Genomic DNA, 18572 nt, shown 5'->3' with positions numbered 1-18572 from the left:
AGGACTATCTTATCTCTGCAAACATCAACCACAAGCCATGAAATCCATTTAGTCACCAGTGTGTGTCCAGGGTCCGGCATAGTGCAGCATCATAGCAGACCCTCAAATATTTATTTACCAAGTGTTCATGAAAGGTCTCTCTCTCCACATGTGTTGGTTATACTCAAAGAAAATTAAGATTCAACAGCAAATATGTCAGTACATATCAGTCCATTAGGTCTGCCACTTACTATAAGCATTTCAGGAAAAGACCACAGCTCAACAATTTCTTACCTTTGATCCTAATGTCTATAGAATGCTGGGTAACTTAATGAGGGAATCAAAAGAATTTACTCAACCTCAGAACTAGTTCAAAAATATACAAATTGGAGGGAAGGGGATATAAGGGGGGATGGGATAAAATAAAATTTATTAAAACTTTAAAAAACAAAAAGATACAAATAATGACAATTGTAACTAGAAAACATCTTTGAGCCAGGCATTTAGCTCAGTGGTTCCGCTGCCTGCATCTCAAGCGCAAGGTCCCAAGTTTGATCCCTGGCACCAAAAAAAAAAAAAAAAAAAAAATAGAAAACATCTTTGAATGCTATGCACAAAATTATTTTTAAAGCTGGGGGTGGTACCACATGCCTGTAATCCCAGCACTTGAGAGGCTGAGGCAGAAGGATCATCATGAGTTCAAGCCCAGCCTGGGCTACATAGTGAGTTCAGGACCAGCTTAAACTATGTACTGAGACCCTGTCCAAATAAACAAATGAAGAAATAAATAAATAACATTTTTAGAACATTTGATAAACCTTGAAACTTACAACAGGAAAAAAAATTAATACATAAAATGAGACTCTGCATGAGCTAAAATAAACTTACCCTCTAAAAAATGAGAACATAAGAGCATTTTAGATTTTTCACACCAAAAATAGTTTAAACAAGATAATGTATGCAATAAAATGAATTATAAATATATCTTCAGTACATGTTATGATTTCTAATTTCTGTTGCAAAACCCAAATGAGGTGAAATTACTTTTAAAACACAGTTATGAAAACCACAAGGAGACACCATTAGACACCCACTAAGAGACTTGTATGGATTTAAAGGCCAATAACAAGTGTTGGAGAGGATGTGGGGGTGTTAAGGTCCTCGCATGTTGGGAATGGAAAATGGTGTTGCCATTGTGGAAAACAGTTGGCACTTCTTCCAGAGTTAAACACACAACTACCACATGATGCACCAACTCCAATCCTAGGTGCAAAGTTAAAAGAAAGACTCAAATAGGAACTCACTCACCAGGGTTCATAGCATTATTCCAATAATCAAAGGTAGAAACAACCCAACTGTCCATCCACAAGGGAACAGATATTATTCAGCATTGAAAATGAATGAAATTTTGATACATCCTTCAACTTAGATGAGCACTGAAAACAGGACGCTAAGTAAGCTGGATACAAAAGGCTAGATCTTATATACCTCCAAATGAAATGTCTGGAGCAGGCAAATTCACAGAGACAAAAAGTAGAATGGTTCTATCACAAGTGAAGGGATGAGAGGAAAAGGAGTTATTTGTCATTGAATAGTTTCCTTTTGGGATTGCAAAAAAATCCTGGAAATGGTGATGGTTGCACGACACTGAGAATGTACTGAATGCTGCTGAATTACACACTTAAAAATGTTTACAGGGCCGGGGATTTAGCTCAGTGGCTCCGTCGCCTGCCTCGCAAGCGCAAGGACCCAAGTTCGATCCCTGGTACCAAAAAAAAACACATGGTTACAATGGTAATTTTTATGATATTTATATTTTACCACAATAAAAACATCTATGAAACAAAACTGAAAAGGCAGGACTTGTCTGTATTTGGAAGAGAAGATAGAAGTGATTTCAAATGATTGTCTGTGGGTTTCTCTAACCCGGGGCTGCGCGAACGGCCGTGGCTGGGCGGTCAGGGGCTCTGACCAGGATCCCCAGGACGAGCTCTTGCTTGGCAGTTTTATTCCAATTCTTCCACCCTCCGAGGTGCGCATCCCTGGAGCTTCCCTGGCCCCCAAGGTGTGTTGTGGGCCAGCATCTGTTTGTGAAAATATTACTTTAGGATTTCTTCCACTCCTGTCATCTGTTTACTTCCCTTCCTGCATATTTCATAATGCAGCACGGAGATTTCGGATTCAGCAGTTAAAATAGTCTGTGCAGTAGTTATCGCTTCCATGTGACCCTCTTCATACACGACTACGCATTCTGGCCCTGAAAGTTCAGGTTTCGAATATTTTCCCCGAGACTAAAGTCTGTGTCTGAGGAAAACAGGACAGGGAAGGATACTGAGTGTCTGGGGTCTCTCTGAAAGGACCCCAGGTGGGCATTCCGGGTCAGCGCTGGAGCTCCCCGCCTCGTAACTCCCACGAATCTCTCAGATGGGACCCTCTTCAGCGATTCCACATCCGCCAAACAAATTTTCCCACCATCTGCGTGTGTGTGCGCGTGTGTGTGTATGTGTGTGTAATGACAAGCACTCTACTTCCCCAACAGACACACACCCTCACTCCAATTTTTCTTAAATTGCTCAGGCTGGCTTTGAAATTGCCACCCTCCTGCCTCAGCCTCTTAAGTATCCCGGATTATAGATAGCTGCCTCGCCCAATCTGCCACCATCCTTCCGGCCACTCCCTTCCTCAGAAATCCCACTGTGGCTCCAACACTGCTGGTTGCTGTGCCACTGGGACCGGACCACAAGGTCCCAGTTTAGGACTCTTACACATCTTACACACCGGCGCCTTCTCTCCCTGTGGAGCAGGACGTCTGACTCCTCCGAAGAGCCCCCAGGTAAGGGGTTCCAGGCAGGACCCCAGGCTGCATTTTGGATACTCTGTGACAAGAGGGGCAGGAGGGTATTTCCAGGGCTATACTAGGAAATGCCAAAGCGTGAGAACATGGATAGGTGAGACGGGGTGGCCTGTGAGGAGGGAAGGGCTCCAGAGGGACGTGGGCAGGTGGGAGGCCCGGCTGGCACTGCCATGCAGTGCCACTCACCCCAAGGTCACTTTCCTCCCTCCCAGGACACAAGGTCCGCGGCCCAGAGGGCCCAGACCCGTCCCCGAGGCCAGCCTCGGGGACAGACGACAGACGACAGGAGGGCTCTGGAGGGTTGGGGTGAGAATCGGGTGAACACCCGTGCATGACGGCTGCCATTATTTTTATCCCAGGCTTTTCCTGGCGAGACTCCTGCAAGTGGCATTACCAGAACAAGGGTTCTTGTGTTAGTCAACGGGACATGCAGAAACCCTGTGTGCAGTTTTCTTCTACGTTTCATACAAGTGGCTCAATTTGACTGCAGGGGAGAGGAGGTGCCATTTGTATCTATGGAGCCAAAGTATCACCCAAGTATCACCGGCGGCCTTGGGTGGGAGGGACAGTGGGGTGCACACGGGGCAGGACACTGGCTCCAATGCCTGAATTTTTCTCTAAATTAACCCTTCTTTCCAGAAGACCCCAAATATCATTCAAATACATGTCCTGGGGAACTTGGCTCCTGGACTTCAGTACGAAACCCTTCCCCAGTCTTCCCGGGCTGCCCCGGCTCAGACATGGACAGGCTGAAGCTGGGCTGCCACCCAGAACAAGCCTCGAGCCAGAGGATGCATCAAGTCCCATCAGATGCTCAAGCGAAGGAAACCAGAAACAGGAGCGGTGGGCAGGGTGCCAGAGGAGCCCGGGAAAGGGCAGGGCAGGCCTGCTGCCTCGATGGCTCGGATGTCCTCGGATGTCCTCGGATGGCTTGCGCTCACAGCCGGGGAAGGGGCACAGGAAGGTACTTCTGGCCTTGTGAGGTCCCCGGCTGCGGAAGCCCCGCGATTGGTGGAGAGACGGAGCGCATGCGTAGTGCCTGTCTGTGTGCGCCTGCTCGCCTTGGCATGTATTTTATACCAGAAGGCCACTGTTTATGCTGCTGAGTTCCAAAGTATGATAAGTGAATCACCCTGGAAGCAATTTTGAGATCTTAGAGTAGATGCTACGACGGTTTGGAGTGATTCATTAAAATGTTTTCTCTATGAGAATTTTCCTTTCTTATCTTATTGCATAGCTATATTCCTCGTGTCTACAGAGTTGTTTTTAGGCAAACCAAACCCCTGTAATATCCCCACCGACCCATTTTCCTATCATAATTGAAATCTGCTTTTTTGGAGAAATGCTTTGAAAGATTCATATTTCTGAAATACAACATTATTGCTTTGGTTTTTCCCCAAAATTCCCTTAATTCCAGTGAAGGGCAGAAAACTTTTTCCTGAGAGCTCAGAGAAGTATCTGTCCAAGGCAGAATCTAAATTTTAATTCAGAACTCAAGTTTTAAGAAACAAAAAGATCTCTGGTTCAAGGAGACAGCATCAGGGTAGAAGGGAGGGTGCCCAGGTGGTACACAAATTTATTACAACAGCAAGGGAAGGGACCAAAGAGAAGGGGCCATCCAGGGTAGAATCCCTTTTCAGTACACTTCCTCCTCCAAGCTCACCACCCACCAACACTGCTCTGACCAGCTTCTGTATCTTCCTGTTACTGCCAGCAAACCACCCCGTAGGAAATAATACCATATTCCTTCTTCAAAGAGGAAGGGGATGAGGGGAGAGAAATGCTAACAGAGGGCCAGTGAGGGGCTGCAAGTTTTCCAATGAGCCCAGAGTTTGGAAATCCAAACATAAAGCACTGTGCCAGGGCCACCAGAATGCGAAGGGGAAAGACAGTCACCTTGGAAAGGTGCGCTACAGGCAGGAGGGGAGCACCCAGTGGCCAAGGAAGCAAGGCACCCACGTGTCCCTGACTGCCCCTCAGCAGCTCCGACCCTCTGGCTGTCCTTGTCTCTTAACACAGGATTCTCCCGGGGGAAGCTGGCTCAGACCTGGGAGACCACGGCTCACACTGGGAGAGGGCCTTCATCAGGGCTGACCTTAAGGGGAGAGGCCTAGGCGTGACTGGGCCTCCTGCCTCCCAGCAGGGACTTCAGTCAGGTCTGTGAGAGAGGACTGCCTTCCACAGAGATGGGGCGGGAGGGACTCTGTGGAGTGTGAGTGGTGTCTGAAAAATAACTGAGGGCTTCCCTCCTCAGACTGAGAGGCTGCTGCCCCCCGGGAAGTCCTTGGTTCTCTTTTGTGCTCTCCAACCCTCTCTCCCTTAGGTACCTCACCTCCTGCAGCTTCAGTTTGCATTAGTGCTAAGGTCTGCAAGACTTGTTCCTGGAGTTCACACTCATGCACCCCTGACACATCGGTCAACCTGCCCTCATTGAACTCTTCCCCCTGCACACACCCTCCACCTGGGTTCTCTGGCCTCAGTCATGGGGAATGGGGGTCTCCACCCATCCCCTCACTCAACCAGAAGCCTTGCCCACACCCCCCACATCTTGGAAAGTGCCCAGCCCCCCAACTTTGCTTCTGAACCCACCCAACCACAGCAGGGCAGCCAGACCACTGTCACCCCCCACTGGACATATGTGGCAGCCCCCTTACTGGTTTCCCTGTCTCTGCTCTTGTCCTGTCCAAAGCCAACCAGGTGACTCTCCTAACAAGTAAATCTAAGTCCTCTTTCAAGCCTTGCTCTATGTCCCCACTCCCATACAATATGTCATGACCTAAACTTGGCATTGGGGACCCACAAATCTATTCAGAAATGACTACTTTTAACAGTTACATTAGGAACTATTTTTAACACACAAAAAGGCACAAAGAATACAACAACACCTATGCATCCAACCCCTAACTTTAGAAATAAAAGCTTAGCTGAATGGCGAGGCTCCCTGTGGACTCCACATCCCCTTCTCTCCTGGAGAGGTAACCACCATCCCTGAATGTGCCATTATTCTAACTTCTTTTAATTTTACCTAATACAACTTCTTTATTTTGTTACAACTTTCCAGCCCTTCCTGGAGCCTTTCTTGTGGAGTAAATTGCAGTGCTGTCCAGGGATTGCCATGAAGACCCATTCCCAGGCTCTCCAGTTAGCTCTCTGGCCTCTTCCTGTTCTTCAATATGGTGGATGGGAAGTTGTTGGATGGTTAAGGTGTTGTCTTTTGTGACCTTGTGATCAGGGATGGGAGAGTTAGAAGGCTCTGGAGTCTATACCATGTCTTCTAGATCCTTCCTAACCTCTGCAGCAGGGTTTCATACCATCCTACCTGACAAGCAGACCGTGTCATCCTTCATCTTCCCCCTTCTCAGAGAGACTCCAAAGAAGGCCAGTGCTGATTCTTCTCTCCCTATATGTGCATACTGGTCTTCCCACCAAGAAGTAGACGCTATTTCTTCTCCCTTGACTCCAGCCTGGCCTGTAACCTGCTTTGACCAACAGAGTACAGGTTGGAAGTGGAACTCAGAGGAATCGATGTTTTTGGTACTTCTCAGCCCAGACCTTAAATGCACTGGCAACATCCTCTTTCTCTCACCTGGAAGCCATCCACCATTTTAAAACTCAACTACCTTGAGATCACCCTGCTATGAAGAAGCCTGAGCTGTCCACACAGAGAGGCTGCCTGGAGACAGAGGTGCCAGGCAGTCAGCTGTTCCTGTTATCCCAGTGGGAGGCACCGAATATGAAAGTAAAGTGTTCTTGGGAGCTTCAACTCCAACAGATACTGTATGAACAGAGCCATTTGGCTGCCCTCAGCTCAGATTGTAGAATTCTGGGAAATAATAAAATGTAGTTATTTTGAGTGCAGTTTTGGAGGTGGCTTATTCTGTAGCAATAGCTAAATGAAAGGTGTTCCCAGATGCGTCCCCCACCACTGCCTACCTTCTACTTCATGCTTCAACAACTCAGACCTGCCCAGGGGCCCCTGCGTGTGCTACACTGTCTCACTTCCTTACACTGACTCAAGCTATCATCTCCTTTCCCACCTCTGGTTCTTGCCTGCCTAACTTCAGTTCTACTTTCGCCTCACTTCTTTTTATTTTTTCCCCTCCTTAGGCACACATGAAACCCTGTGCAAATCACTATCATTGTACTAACATTGTTACAATTGTTTCTTTATATAACTGCCTAGAACTCAGCTATGGAGTCTTTAAGGGTGGATACTATGTCTTATTCGGCTTTGAGGCATCACTTTATATGGAAACAAGTCACTCAAACTCCAGCTCGGGTTCCCTGCATTCATTGAGGCAGCATTCAATTGTTTGCTCCAGAAACCCAGCCTCACCAAATTAATCAAATGATAGCTTATTTCTTATTTCTTACAGTGTGAAGGTGCCCCAAGGAGGTGCAGTGGCTTTACTATGCCAGCAGGATCCCAGTTCTTTCTGTCTTCCTGTCCACTCCCTCAGAATGGGGCTTTCCTCTTTGTAGGTGTCTCCAGGCCACTTTGCCACCAGGTTCCCAGCAAGCAAAGGGAGAGAACAAAGATGGAGGGGCAGTGCCCATACTTGGAAGGCAGTTCTCCAGAAGACTACCCCTCAAGGCTCACTGGCCAGAGCCATATGTCCCACAGGGGGACCCAAATCTGTAGGAGCATCACTGGCAGTTGCCTTGCTGGGTAATAACTGGTTGTATCTACCTCCTTCTCCACCTATAAAAATGGGCCGAGGACTTACCTTCAAAAGTGGATGGAATTTTGACAGAATGTAAGCAAATTTTGTCCATAGTCCTAGAGACATAGATAGCACTTAGTGAAAGTAATCGTTTTCTTTTGTTTCCAGATGTGGTGCTTAATTCAAACATCGAAGAGTTTTCCCTGAAGCGATAGAAAATCCATGGGTAAAGGTAGTTGTCCCACCCTGAATGCAATTCTGCAGTGAATTTATTTCTTGATTAAGGCATCTTTTCAATAGTCTATTCAACTGTTCATAAATCCAAATGGGATTATCATTATGATTCTCCACTTTTAATGTGTGACACAGAGAAAGGAAATCCTGGAGAGACACAAAAGGAAAATGAGCTGTTTTCATTCCTTTGTGGCTACAGTGCTGCATATTTCATTTCTGATTCATGGAATAGTATCCAGTGAGGTCCAGTCAACCAGATCAGTGAAACACCTCATTCCAGAGAGCTTAAGAGTAAAGCCCTAAGGTCTTAGTCACAGAGCCAAGGAGGCTGACCCAGAAGGGTTAGCAGAAGTCTTTACCTACAAATATGTCCTGTGACTCTGCAGCCCCTCTTATTCACCATAGCTTTGTTGTCACAGCAATTATTGAAGATTGCTGTATTGATTAGGATATGTGTGTGTGTGCGTGTGTGTGTGTGTGTGTGTGTGTGTGTAAAAGCACAAACATATCACAAAATGACTTATTGAAAAAGCAAGATGCAGTGGCCCATGCTTGGAAGAGCCCATGTTTGAGGCCAGTCTGGGTAACTTAGTGAGACCTTGTTCTCAAAATAAAAATGGCTGGGGATGGAGCTCGGTGGTAGAGCACCCCTGGGTTCCATGTCCACCACCAGCAAACAAATAGTAATAAAGTAAAATAAGTGCATTTGTTGGCTTGAATGACTAAAATGTTCAAGCATACAGTTTTAGGCACAACTGGAACAAGCTGCACAAATGAAGCATTCGGGAATCTCTCAGGTTCTCCCTCTATGGTGACAAAACAGGCTCGTTTCAAATGTCACCACAAACAGATCTCCCTAATGAGATTAATTTTCCATCAGCATGTTGTTTCTTTTTCTCTCACAGCCTGGCTCATGTCTTGCTATGCATTAGGGTGAGTCATACACCCACTCGTCTCCAGTCTGGTGAGGAAGGAACTTAAGACTGAGCCAGAGCTGGGCTTGCCTCCCACTCATCACCGAGAACCCTAGGCCAAGGGCTGCAGGCTGGTCCTTGAGTGACCAGGCCTGGAAATGAGGCGAGTGCAGGGGCTGAGGAGGGAAGGAATCACACGCCTCCCTCGGGCGGGAAAGCCATCACAGTGCAAAACTGGACTTCAGAAAGTAGGCTGGCTTTTCTTTCTGAAGTCATTTAGGAGCTTGCTTTCTTTATTTCATGTGGTGAAATGTGGAGCTGAGAACAGACCCCTCCCAGATGGATCCTAAGATGGCCGTAGTCTTAGCAGTGTCATCCCCTGAATGAATTTCGGAGGGAAGAAAGAGAGATTGAGTAGTGAGATGGCTCCCTCCCTTCAATAAACAAAAATGCAAGAATCTCAGCTGTCTTTCACACTCTTCCCAGGGCCGACACCTTAATAAGCTCAGAATCCAAACCTCCAAAAAAAATAAAGCTCAGGACCTTTCTGTGCTGCTCATACTTTTTGTGAGCCATCTGTTTTCTCTCCTGTCCTTGTGGCTCCGTGCCAGGCCGCTCCCCTTGGGGGAGAAGGAGCCCACACGTCCTCGAGATCCTCCCAGCTTCACCCTGCTCAAGGGCACCTGCAGCTTTCCCTTGAATGTTTCCTGCTCAGCTCAACAGGTTTTAATTATGAGGACTAATATTTGCTCACTATTAAAACGTGTTTACTCTTGTAAGAGGCAAACTCCCAAAGATTGGGACCAAGCAAATCCAGGAAAATCTAAACGTTTATGCAGATGTGCTCATGTTTCCCGCCACCTCATCTTTCCTTCCCGCTCTCATGATGGGGATTCTGCTTTTTGGACATCTACCTCCTGGTCTCATAATTAAGGCCACAAGTTCTTTCTTTTCAATATCCGCTGAAGCAGGGGCTGGGGACTGCAGACTCCTCCACTCTCTGGGCAAAATGGCCTCTGTTGGCTTCTCAGTGACGACTCTCAGGAGCTGTGGCGGTTCTTCCCTTCCTGTGGCTTCTGAGTCATAATTCTGGGCCAGAAACCGAGGGCTGATAGGAATCTGAGACGTATTGTTTCTCAGCTCCTGTCAAGCATAGCCCATAGTTTGTTTCACTGCCAACTTTCTCCCTCATAATTCTGACATGTTTGTCCCAATTTTAGTATATGTGCTGCTGAATCGAGCACGTGACAAGTTTGTCCCAAGACACACTCATTTCCCATAACCAAAGGTGGGGGGTGGCCATTAGAACTGGTGCTATAAAGATGGAAGCTGGTTATAGGAGACTTCATTTATCATGACAGTGGATCTAAGAGTTCCTACTGCATTTCTTTCAAGGTTATTAGAGTCTCATGTCCTCATTTTGAGCTGAGATAATTTGAAGCTCTCTCACACACACACACACACACACACACACATACACACCCTGTGTTGGGGGTTGCTCACATAGGGGTGGTTTCTTGGGAAAGGAAGCAAAAATCAAGTCACAGGCCACCAACCAGATGTGAGCCATTTTGCCCACAAAGGAGGCCGAGGGAGGAGTGCGTGAGCACCCAGTTTTCCATGACAGAGTCTGGGTCCACATTACCAGAAACTTGAACCACACGAGAAGTTCTGAGTCTAGTAGATAGTTCACAAGGCAAAATACAAGCCCTTTCTCTACAGTAAACCAGTTTTGTGACAGTGGTAGAATGAAAGGCTTTGGCTTTCGATGCGCACTGCTCAGATATAAATAACTGCCTTGATGACTTCAATCTTGACTTCCTCAAAGCCCAGGTCTTCACTTCCCCCAGTGCCTGGTCACGTACACCTGCCCCTGGCCCCCCAAATGGTACACTGACTTCTCAGCAGATTAGCCTCAGATATCTCTGGAGATAGAATCCTGCAAGAAGGCAGCGCTCCTGTGCCCAACAGGTCAGTTACACACTTACATGCAGGGTTCTCTAGCACGTTTCTCCAACACATGAAACCACAAATTTCAAGAATCCTTGAAATCAAAGAAAATTTGCAGTACACCATGCTCTTTAATCACAGCCTCCCGGCAGGTAAAAACAATGCAGCTGGAAGACATGCCTGTGCAGACAACCCTGTGTACCACACAGCACACGCTGGAGCATGTGCACACACATGCACACACACACACAGTCATGTGCAACAAACAGTAGAGAATCCAGGCTTTCAGAACAAGCACCAGCCAAATTCTTCAAATGTGAAGCTAAGAATGCAAGCAGCAGAACTTGTGATTTCAGGCCACTTTGATTATATATCTGGAGCCCAGCCAGGAGAGCAATTTCCAAGAAAAGCAGCTCCAACACTTGCACATTCAGCCTCCACTGAGCTCTCTGTCGAGCTGAGCAGGATGTGTCTTCTCCTCAACCTAACAGAAGCTGTAGGTCTACAACCTGCTAACTAAAATAACAAGACACCTGCCTTCACCAGAAGCATGTAGGGAAGAGGAAGGGGGTGAACAGAAGAAAACCACCCCACACCGCAAGCAGTGAGGTAGGAGTCAGGGCACAGAGACACGCTGAGCACTGCCAATGAATGGGGGTGGCTGGGTGTGGCCTATTCCCTATAAAGGGGAAAATCCACTGGGCTCAAACACGCCCCTTCCTTTCCTGACTCACCCACCGATCTCCCAACTGGCCAATAGTCTTTTCCCTCAAGTGGGCAGCCTTGCCTGAGAAAGTCATGTCTTTGACCAAAGCTGACCCAGCACGTCTCTGTCCTGCGGCTCGGCATGAGAATGAGGCCCTTCCACGTGGATGAAAGACAGCTGGAGCTCTGGGAGGTGAAAGGCTGCTGTAGTTTCCCAGACCTGAGAAGAGATGCCCTGTAGCCAGGCATCCCTGAGGGTCCTATCAGACCCAGAAATCCACAAGACCTACACTTTAAAGTCCATAAGCCCATCCTAAGTGAATAAATAGCCACTGAGTATTCATATGCTCAGTATTTGAGTCGTTTGGACTAAACTGGGACATTTGAGTCATTTGGAATCTAACTTAAGCTTAATTTAGGGGAGACTATTCTAAAGTAAAAAAAAATAAAGAAATTTGACAGTTTCTTAGCTCTTTGATGTTGTTATCTATCTTGAGATTTTTAAAATAAATATTAAAAGGTCTATGTAGCAAATGGTTTAATTTTATTTATCCCCTGAGTGTTAGATAATTAATTAGGCTGCTGCTCATCTTCACAAATAGATTCCAAACTAATTAGAAATCCTAATGTGAAAATCATAATAAAATGAATGCTGGAAGGAAACATAAGAGAATATTTTATAATTTGAGATAGCAAGATATAAAACCCAGAAAGCAATGGAAAATAAGTTACAGACTTAACCACATAGAAATTTTAAACTCTGTGAAATAAAAGCTGTAAACAAAGACTGAGAGGAAATATTTCCAGCAAATACATCAGAATTCATACCCAGAGTAAATAGAACACACGCAAATCAACAGTAAAACTCAAGCCCCTCAACAATAAATGTGCAAAGAATACTATATTCATAGAGGATTCACAAATACCAGTTGGTGAAGTTGAAAGAGCATGGCTCCTGACCTGCAAATCTATACACAACAGAAATACTAAACACACACATGCGTACTAAATGCATGCACAAGAATCAAGCAACATTATCAGTTAATAGCTCAAAGCTGGAAACAACCCAGATGTCCATCAGTTAATAGCTGGTGACCTGTTCACATAATGGGATATAATAAGCAATGCAAACGAATATATTACAGCTACACACAAGTGTATGAATGACTCAGAAATGTTACGTTGAATGAAGGAAGCCAGATGCAATCCACATTTACATGATTCCACTTCTATAAAGGCCAAAAACAGACATGACTAAACTGCAGGGGTCAGATGTCAGGATAGTGATTACTTTGGAGAGGCAGGAAAAGGTCTGATATTGTCTTTCTTGATCTGGGTGGTAGTTATTATGAAGAATTCACCTGAGGAAGAGTAATTAATTTATTGAGCAGTGCGTTAGTGCTTTTTTATATTTTCTCTGTGTTTTTATGCCTCAAGAAAAAGCTTCCCCAAAGACCCAAGTAATCAATAGACATAGAAGATGCAGAGCCCCACGGGTAAATCAGGACAATGCAATTTAAAATGACACAGTTTTTTTTTCTGCATATGATGCTGGCAGTATACATATTTTTAAAATGACAATGTCCAGTGCTGATGAGTATAATGGTGACTATATAAATTAGAACAGAATTTTTGGAGAGAAACTTGGCATTGTTCATTAAAAATTGAACTGTAGCTTGGCGTGGTGGTGCACACTTGTAACCCCAGCACTCGGGAGGCTGAGGCAGGAGGATCGCTGTGAGTTCAAGGCCAGCCTGTGTTCAAGACCAGCCTGAACTACATAGCAAGACTCTGTCTCAAAATAAAAATATAACTGTATATTCTCTTCTATCCAGAAACTCCACTTTTAGAAATACACCCTTCAGAAACGCTCTGCACACACCTGTGCACATAAATTTGTGTGTAAGAATGTTCACTGCAGCTGAATGTAGTGGCCCATGTCCGTGGAGGCGGAGCCAGGAGGACTGCCAGGACTTTGAGGCCATCCCGGGCTGCATAGTGAGCTTCAGGCCTTCCAGAACTCTGTACAGAGACTCAGCAAAAGAGAATGTTCATTGCAGCATTAGTCCTCCTGTCTTTCGCTAGAAACAGTGGGTACATAAATGAAATGGAGAGACGCTCTTTTGCACCTACACAGAAAGGTGTATTAAGTTTTTTAAAACTCAGCCTGAAAACAACATGCTGTGTGATCTTGTTTATGTACAAACGACCTGAACATAAACATTAAAAACCAGCCACTCCCCGCCCCCCAAAAAATGTTAGCATGGACCAAACAAAAATAAAATCTGTCGCAGCTCATTTACCTAAAGACCTTACAGTCTAACCACAAAGTAAAGTTGGCTTCTCCCGGAGAGGCTGGGCGCAAAAGTCCACGCCCAGGGGCAGCCCGCGTGTCGGGAAGGGGCGGCTCGGTCTGTCCCCTCCTGCCGAGCTCCCTCCGGTCAGTGCCAGCTCCCAGCAGGCGGAGCAGGGCGGCGCGTCCTCCTGCCCTTTGTGCTGCCGGAGCACTTTTTAATAATTAGCTAATCCGCCCCAGGGCGGGGCGGCCCGGGGCTCCCACTGACTCAGGCCTGGCCACAGCTGCCTGGAACGCCGAGGCTCCCCCAGAAAGGGCTGCTGCAGGTCGGCGGGGAGCCCCGGACGACGGCCTGCCCTCTGCAGCGGTGAGGCCGGCCTGCCTGTCCCTTCCTCCCGGCCCAGCTGAGCCTCGCAGCCCGGAAGTCACGGCTCCGTGCACGCAGCTTCCACTCTGCCATTTTCTTGCTCCAGGCTCCTGCGAACTGCAGGCAGGATAGGTCGTTTCAGTTTTTTAGTGGACAAACCAAAGAAACAGTAGGGACAATTCCCTTTTCTTTTTTTACCATTTTTTTAATAGTCCATATTTGTGGTCCGTAATGTTTACGTTCCTTGCGTGGAGACATCATGTACAGAACACATAACTCCTTTTACCCCCTTTCTCTTCCCTCCTTTCTCTTGATCCTCTTTCCGTTTGAGAAAGACCCATCTCCTTACTTCCTATTTATTTTGCTCTTTATTTAGTTTGGGTTTCTTATATAACAGAAACCATGCAATATTTAAGTTTGTGTGCTGTTTATTTCACTTAACATTATGGTCTCAAGGTGCGACCGTTTACCTACAGATTCCTCAAGTTTATCTTTCTTTATGGCAAAGTAGTACTCCATTGTATATAAATCCCACATTTTCTTTATCCAGTCACACAGGCTGCTTCCAAGATTATGCTGAATTCCAAGACTGTGTGTGAATTGTGCTGCTATGAACATGAGTGTGTGTGTGTGTATCACTGTAATATTTTTAAATAGCTGGTGACTGGAGCAATGGTTCCCAGACTGACTAAAGCTCATTTCTGTACCTGGCTCTGCCTGAGAAAAATAGGGAGGCATGTTTTTAAATTACAGATTCCAGGTTCCTACCCCATATTGCTGCGGCCCATCAGTTCTAAGGGTGAGAGCCTGAAATATGTTGGTTTGGGTTGCGACTTCTGGGTACCCCAGAGACTTCACACTGAACGACATCACCAGCCCTTTTTTATTTTGTATTTTTGAAACAAGGTCTCCCTACGTAGCTAAATTGCCCAGGCTGGGCTCAACCTTGAGATCCTCCTGCCTCAGCCTTCCCAAGTGCTGAGAGTACAGGTGAGCGCAACCATACCCAGATGGAATGTGTTTTTTAAAAGAATTTTACTATGGCAAAATTCACATGATATAAAATTTAGCAATGTAACCAGTTTTAAGTATATGGCCCAGTGGCATTATGTAGTATATTTGCATTGAGGTGCATTTATGGCCATTATCTACTTGCAGAACTTCATCACCCTCAAACAGAAACATTATTCCAGTTAAGCAATAACTCCCTTTTCTCCTGCTCCCAGTCCCTGGTAAGGCCTATTTTACTTTTCGTCTCTATGAACTTGCCAATCTTAGGTACTTCATACAAGTGGATTCATCTTATTTGTTCTTTTTGCCTGGCTTATTTCACTTGTCATAAAATATTTTCAGTTCCTCCATGTCATCACATGTATCAGGAATTTCATTTCTTTTTTATTGTAAGTATTTAATCCATCCATCCACTGGGTGGTTTCTACCCTTTGGCCATTGTGACTAATGCTGCTATAAACACTGTTATATTATACCCTGTCTGAGTCCCCATTTTCAATTTTTTTATATGCCTAGGAGAGTTGCTGGATTATATGGCAATGTTATGTTTAACTTTTTGAGGAAATACCAAACTGTATTCTATAGCCACTTCACCATTTTATATCCGCATCAGCAACGCACAAGGGTTCTAGCTCCTCCTCATCTCCCTTCACCAACACTTGTTATTTTCTGTTTTTGTTTTATAATAGCCATTCTAATGGCTTTGCTGTAAGTCTTGAAATCAGAAGTGTGAGACCTCCAATTTTGTTCTTTCTCAAGATTATTTTGGTCATTTAGGATGCTTTAAGATTCTTTATAAATTTTAGAGTGGGTTTTTGTATTTCTGAAGGAAAAAATGCCACCACAATTTTGATAAAGATTTTATTGAATATGCAGTTTGGTTTAGGTAGTATTTTCTTTTGGGGGGTAGTATTTTCATCTTAACAATATTAAATCATCCAATCCACACAGAGAATATCTTTTCCTTTGTTTATATCATCTTTAATTTCTTTCAGTAGTGTTTAGTAGTCTTCAGGGTAGACGTATTTAGCCTCCTCAGTTAAATTTATTCCTAGGTGTTAAGAACAATTTTCTTAATTTCCCTTTGAGATTTCTCACTGCTAATATGTAGAAATGAAACTTATTTTGTGTATTCATTTTAGAGCCTGCAACTTTGCTGAATCCACTTTTAGCTCTTTTTTGGGTTTTGCTTATTTGTTTGACTTTGGTTTGGCTTGGTTTTTGGTGCAGTACTAGGGACTGAACCCAGCAGTGCTCTACAATTGAGTGACACCTTCAGCTACTTTTTTTATTTTTTTTTTTGAGTCAGGGTCTCACTAAGTTCCCCAAGTGGGACTCAAACTTTCAATCCTCCCTGAGTGCTGGGATCATAGGTGTCTACTATTGCATATGGCTTCTAGTTCTTCTCTTTTCTTTTTTCTTATTTTTAATGTGTGGAATCTTTAGAGTTATCTACATATAAGATCATGTCATCTCTGAACAGAAATAATACTTATTTTCTTTTTATTGCCTACTTGTGGTACTGCCAATACTATGTTGGTGAAACCAGGCATCTTGTCATGCTGCTGTTTTGGGGGTTTTTTGGTTTTTGGTGATTTTTTTTGGTACCGGGGATCAAACTTGGGACCTTGCACTTACAAAGCAGGCACTGGAACCACTGAGCTAAATCCCCAGCCCCTATTACTGCTGATCTTATCAAAGTTTTTAGTCTCTCACCATTGAGTAATGTTAGCTGGGAGGTTTTCATACATGATCTTTACTGTGTGAGGAAATTTCCCTCTACTCCTAGCTCAGAGTGTTTTGTATCATAAAAAGTTGTATCAACTGAAGTGATCACATGATTTTCCCCTGGATGCTATTAATGGGATATTTGACACTATACTGATTGATTTTCATATATTAAACCATCCTTGCCTTTCAGGAATGAATCCCACTTGGTCATGGTATGTAATCCACTTACCACACTGCCGAGTTTGATTTGCTGGTATCCTGTTGAGGACTTTTGCCTCTGTGTTTGCAGCAGGTAGTGATCTGTAGTTTGCTTTTCTTGCGGTGTCTTTTTTGGGCCTCCATATCAGGGTAAGTCTGGTCTCCTGGGATGAGTTAAGAAAATATTTCCTCTTATTTGAATCCTTTGGACAAATAAGAAGGATTTGGTGTTAATTCTTCTTTACATGTTTATGAGAAGACACCAATGAAACCCTCTGGTCCTGAAACTGTTTTTAAGCAACTTCTCTGCTGCCCCTGAGGTTCTGGTATACAGTTGCCTTTGGGACCAGCTACCTAGAATGCCTGATTTAAACACTCTTGGGTGTAACTCTTGCTCAACTACTAAGCCTCTGAGAGTGAGGGGTAACCCAGGGGTGCCCTCTGACAAGCTTCACTGGTCATTGACTGCAGGGCCTGGTCAGCTGCTTCCTCCCCACCCCTGCTTAGCACTCGCTCAGCACTAAAGCCTTGGCAAACACCAGGCTGTACCCGGGCGGGGCAGGAGGTGTGAGAAGCACATTGTGACTCATGAGTCAGATCTCATGGTCAAAGGCCCTCTCCGAGCTTGAGCGAGCCAGGCAGGAAAAAGTCAACTTCTTGGAACAAACAGATGAATTCAAGTTTATTCTCATTAAGATATTTTCTTGGGGCTAGGAATGTAGCTTAGCGGCACAGCACCTGCCTATCAGATGCAAAGCCCTGAATTCGATTCCTAGTACCAAAAAAAAAAAACAACCAAAGATATTTTCTTGGTCCACTCCTGTGCAGAGCACAAAGATTGTGGACAATGGAAACATATCACCAAACTCATAATTCAACATTTTAAGACTATTTCCCAGTTTCCTTTCCTTTTAAACTCAAGCTTTCTTCTTCCTACCCCCACTTTCCTCAGGCACCAGTGTACATTTCTAGTAAAAACTTGCTTGGACCACTTGAGCAAAGAAGAATTAATTTACTATTTGAATACTCAACTGACTAGTTTTCTTAGGCACGAGTAGCCAAGCATATGTCCACACACAGAGTACGAGGGGAGGAACAAGAGCAAGATGGCCCCCAGCCCAAATGAGGGAGTCCTTGGACCCTTGCAACAGCCAGGATGTGCACACAGAGTGATACCTCCTCTCCCCCTGAGTCACAGCCTCCCACACCCAGCAGGGTGTAGAAGCATTTGACTGAAACCTGAATAAAATAGTGAGAACTAGTCAAGCAGGTAAAACATTCCCCTGCTTGCCAATATGATGAAACGTTCAACCCAGCTTCAAGATGGATGACGGACAGAAAGGCAGTTGCCAGCAATACAGGGCTGTATGATCCATGCAAACTAGGGTCTCTGAAAGGCCCGGGGACTTTTCCCAGTCCTGCAGATATTTCTGTCTGTAGCATAAAATCCCCTGAAAGTTCTGTACGTGTTCAGAGTTTGTGCTTGTTTTACATTTAGAGGGTGGGCATTCATACAGACCCCAAGACCGTGACTAGATGGCAGTTTGGAAGGGCTGATATTCTGCTTCCCAATTAAAGGTGCAGATAAATAGACACTCACACTGTTCCTACTTCTGCCTTCCTCCCTGTCTTCCTCATATCCGTGAGGTATGGAAGAGAAAGTGATAAC

At 45.0% G+C, this 18572-nt stretch overlaps 1 long non-coding RNA gene across 2 annotated transcripts; it reads right to left on the bottom strand.

The window, feature by feature from the left end:
• Window positions 1-1838: 1838 nt before the first annotated feature.
• LOC110350286 (uncharacterized) lies at window positions 1839-18287 on the bottom strand. Of its 2 annotated transcripts, none has more exons than XR_002396757.2 (3): window positions 16935-18287; window positions 7561-7878; window positions 1839-6656 (listed from the first exon to the last, which is right to left on the bottom strand). It is a non-coding gene; the product is annotated as an uncharacterized LOC110350286 (long non-coding RNA). The 2 variants fall into 2 exon arrangements; XR_002396756.2 differs by lacking the exon at window positions 16935-18287 and adding an exon at window positions 13604-14466.
• Between the last annotated feature and the right edge of the window lie 285 nt (window positions 18288-18572).

This window comes from Heterocephalus glaber, unplaced genomic scaffold (genome assembly GCF_053883595.1).
Source record: "Heterocephalus glaber isolate CG9 unplaced genomic scaffold, H.glaber_assembly_v1.0 deba00000901, whole genome shotgun sequence".
NCBI lineage: Eukaryota > Metazoa > Chordata > Mammalia > Rodentia > Bathyergidae > Heterocephalus > Heterocephalus glaber.
Note: the sequence above shows the minus strand (reverse complement) of the source record. Positions and strands in the feature narration are given on the sequence as shown.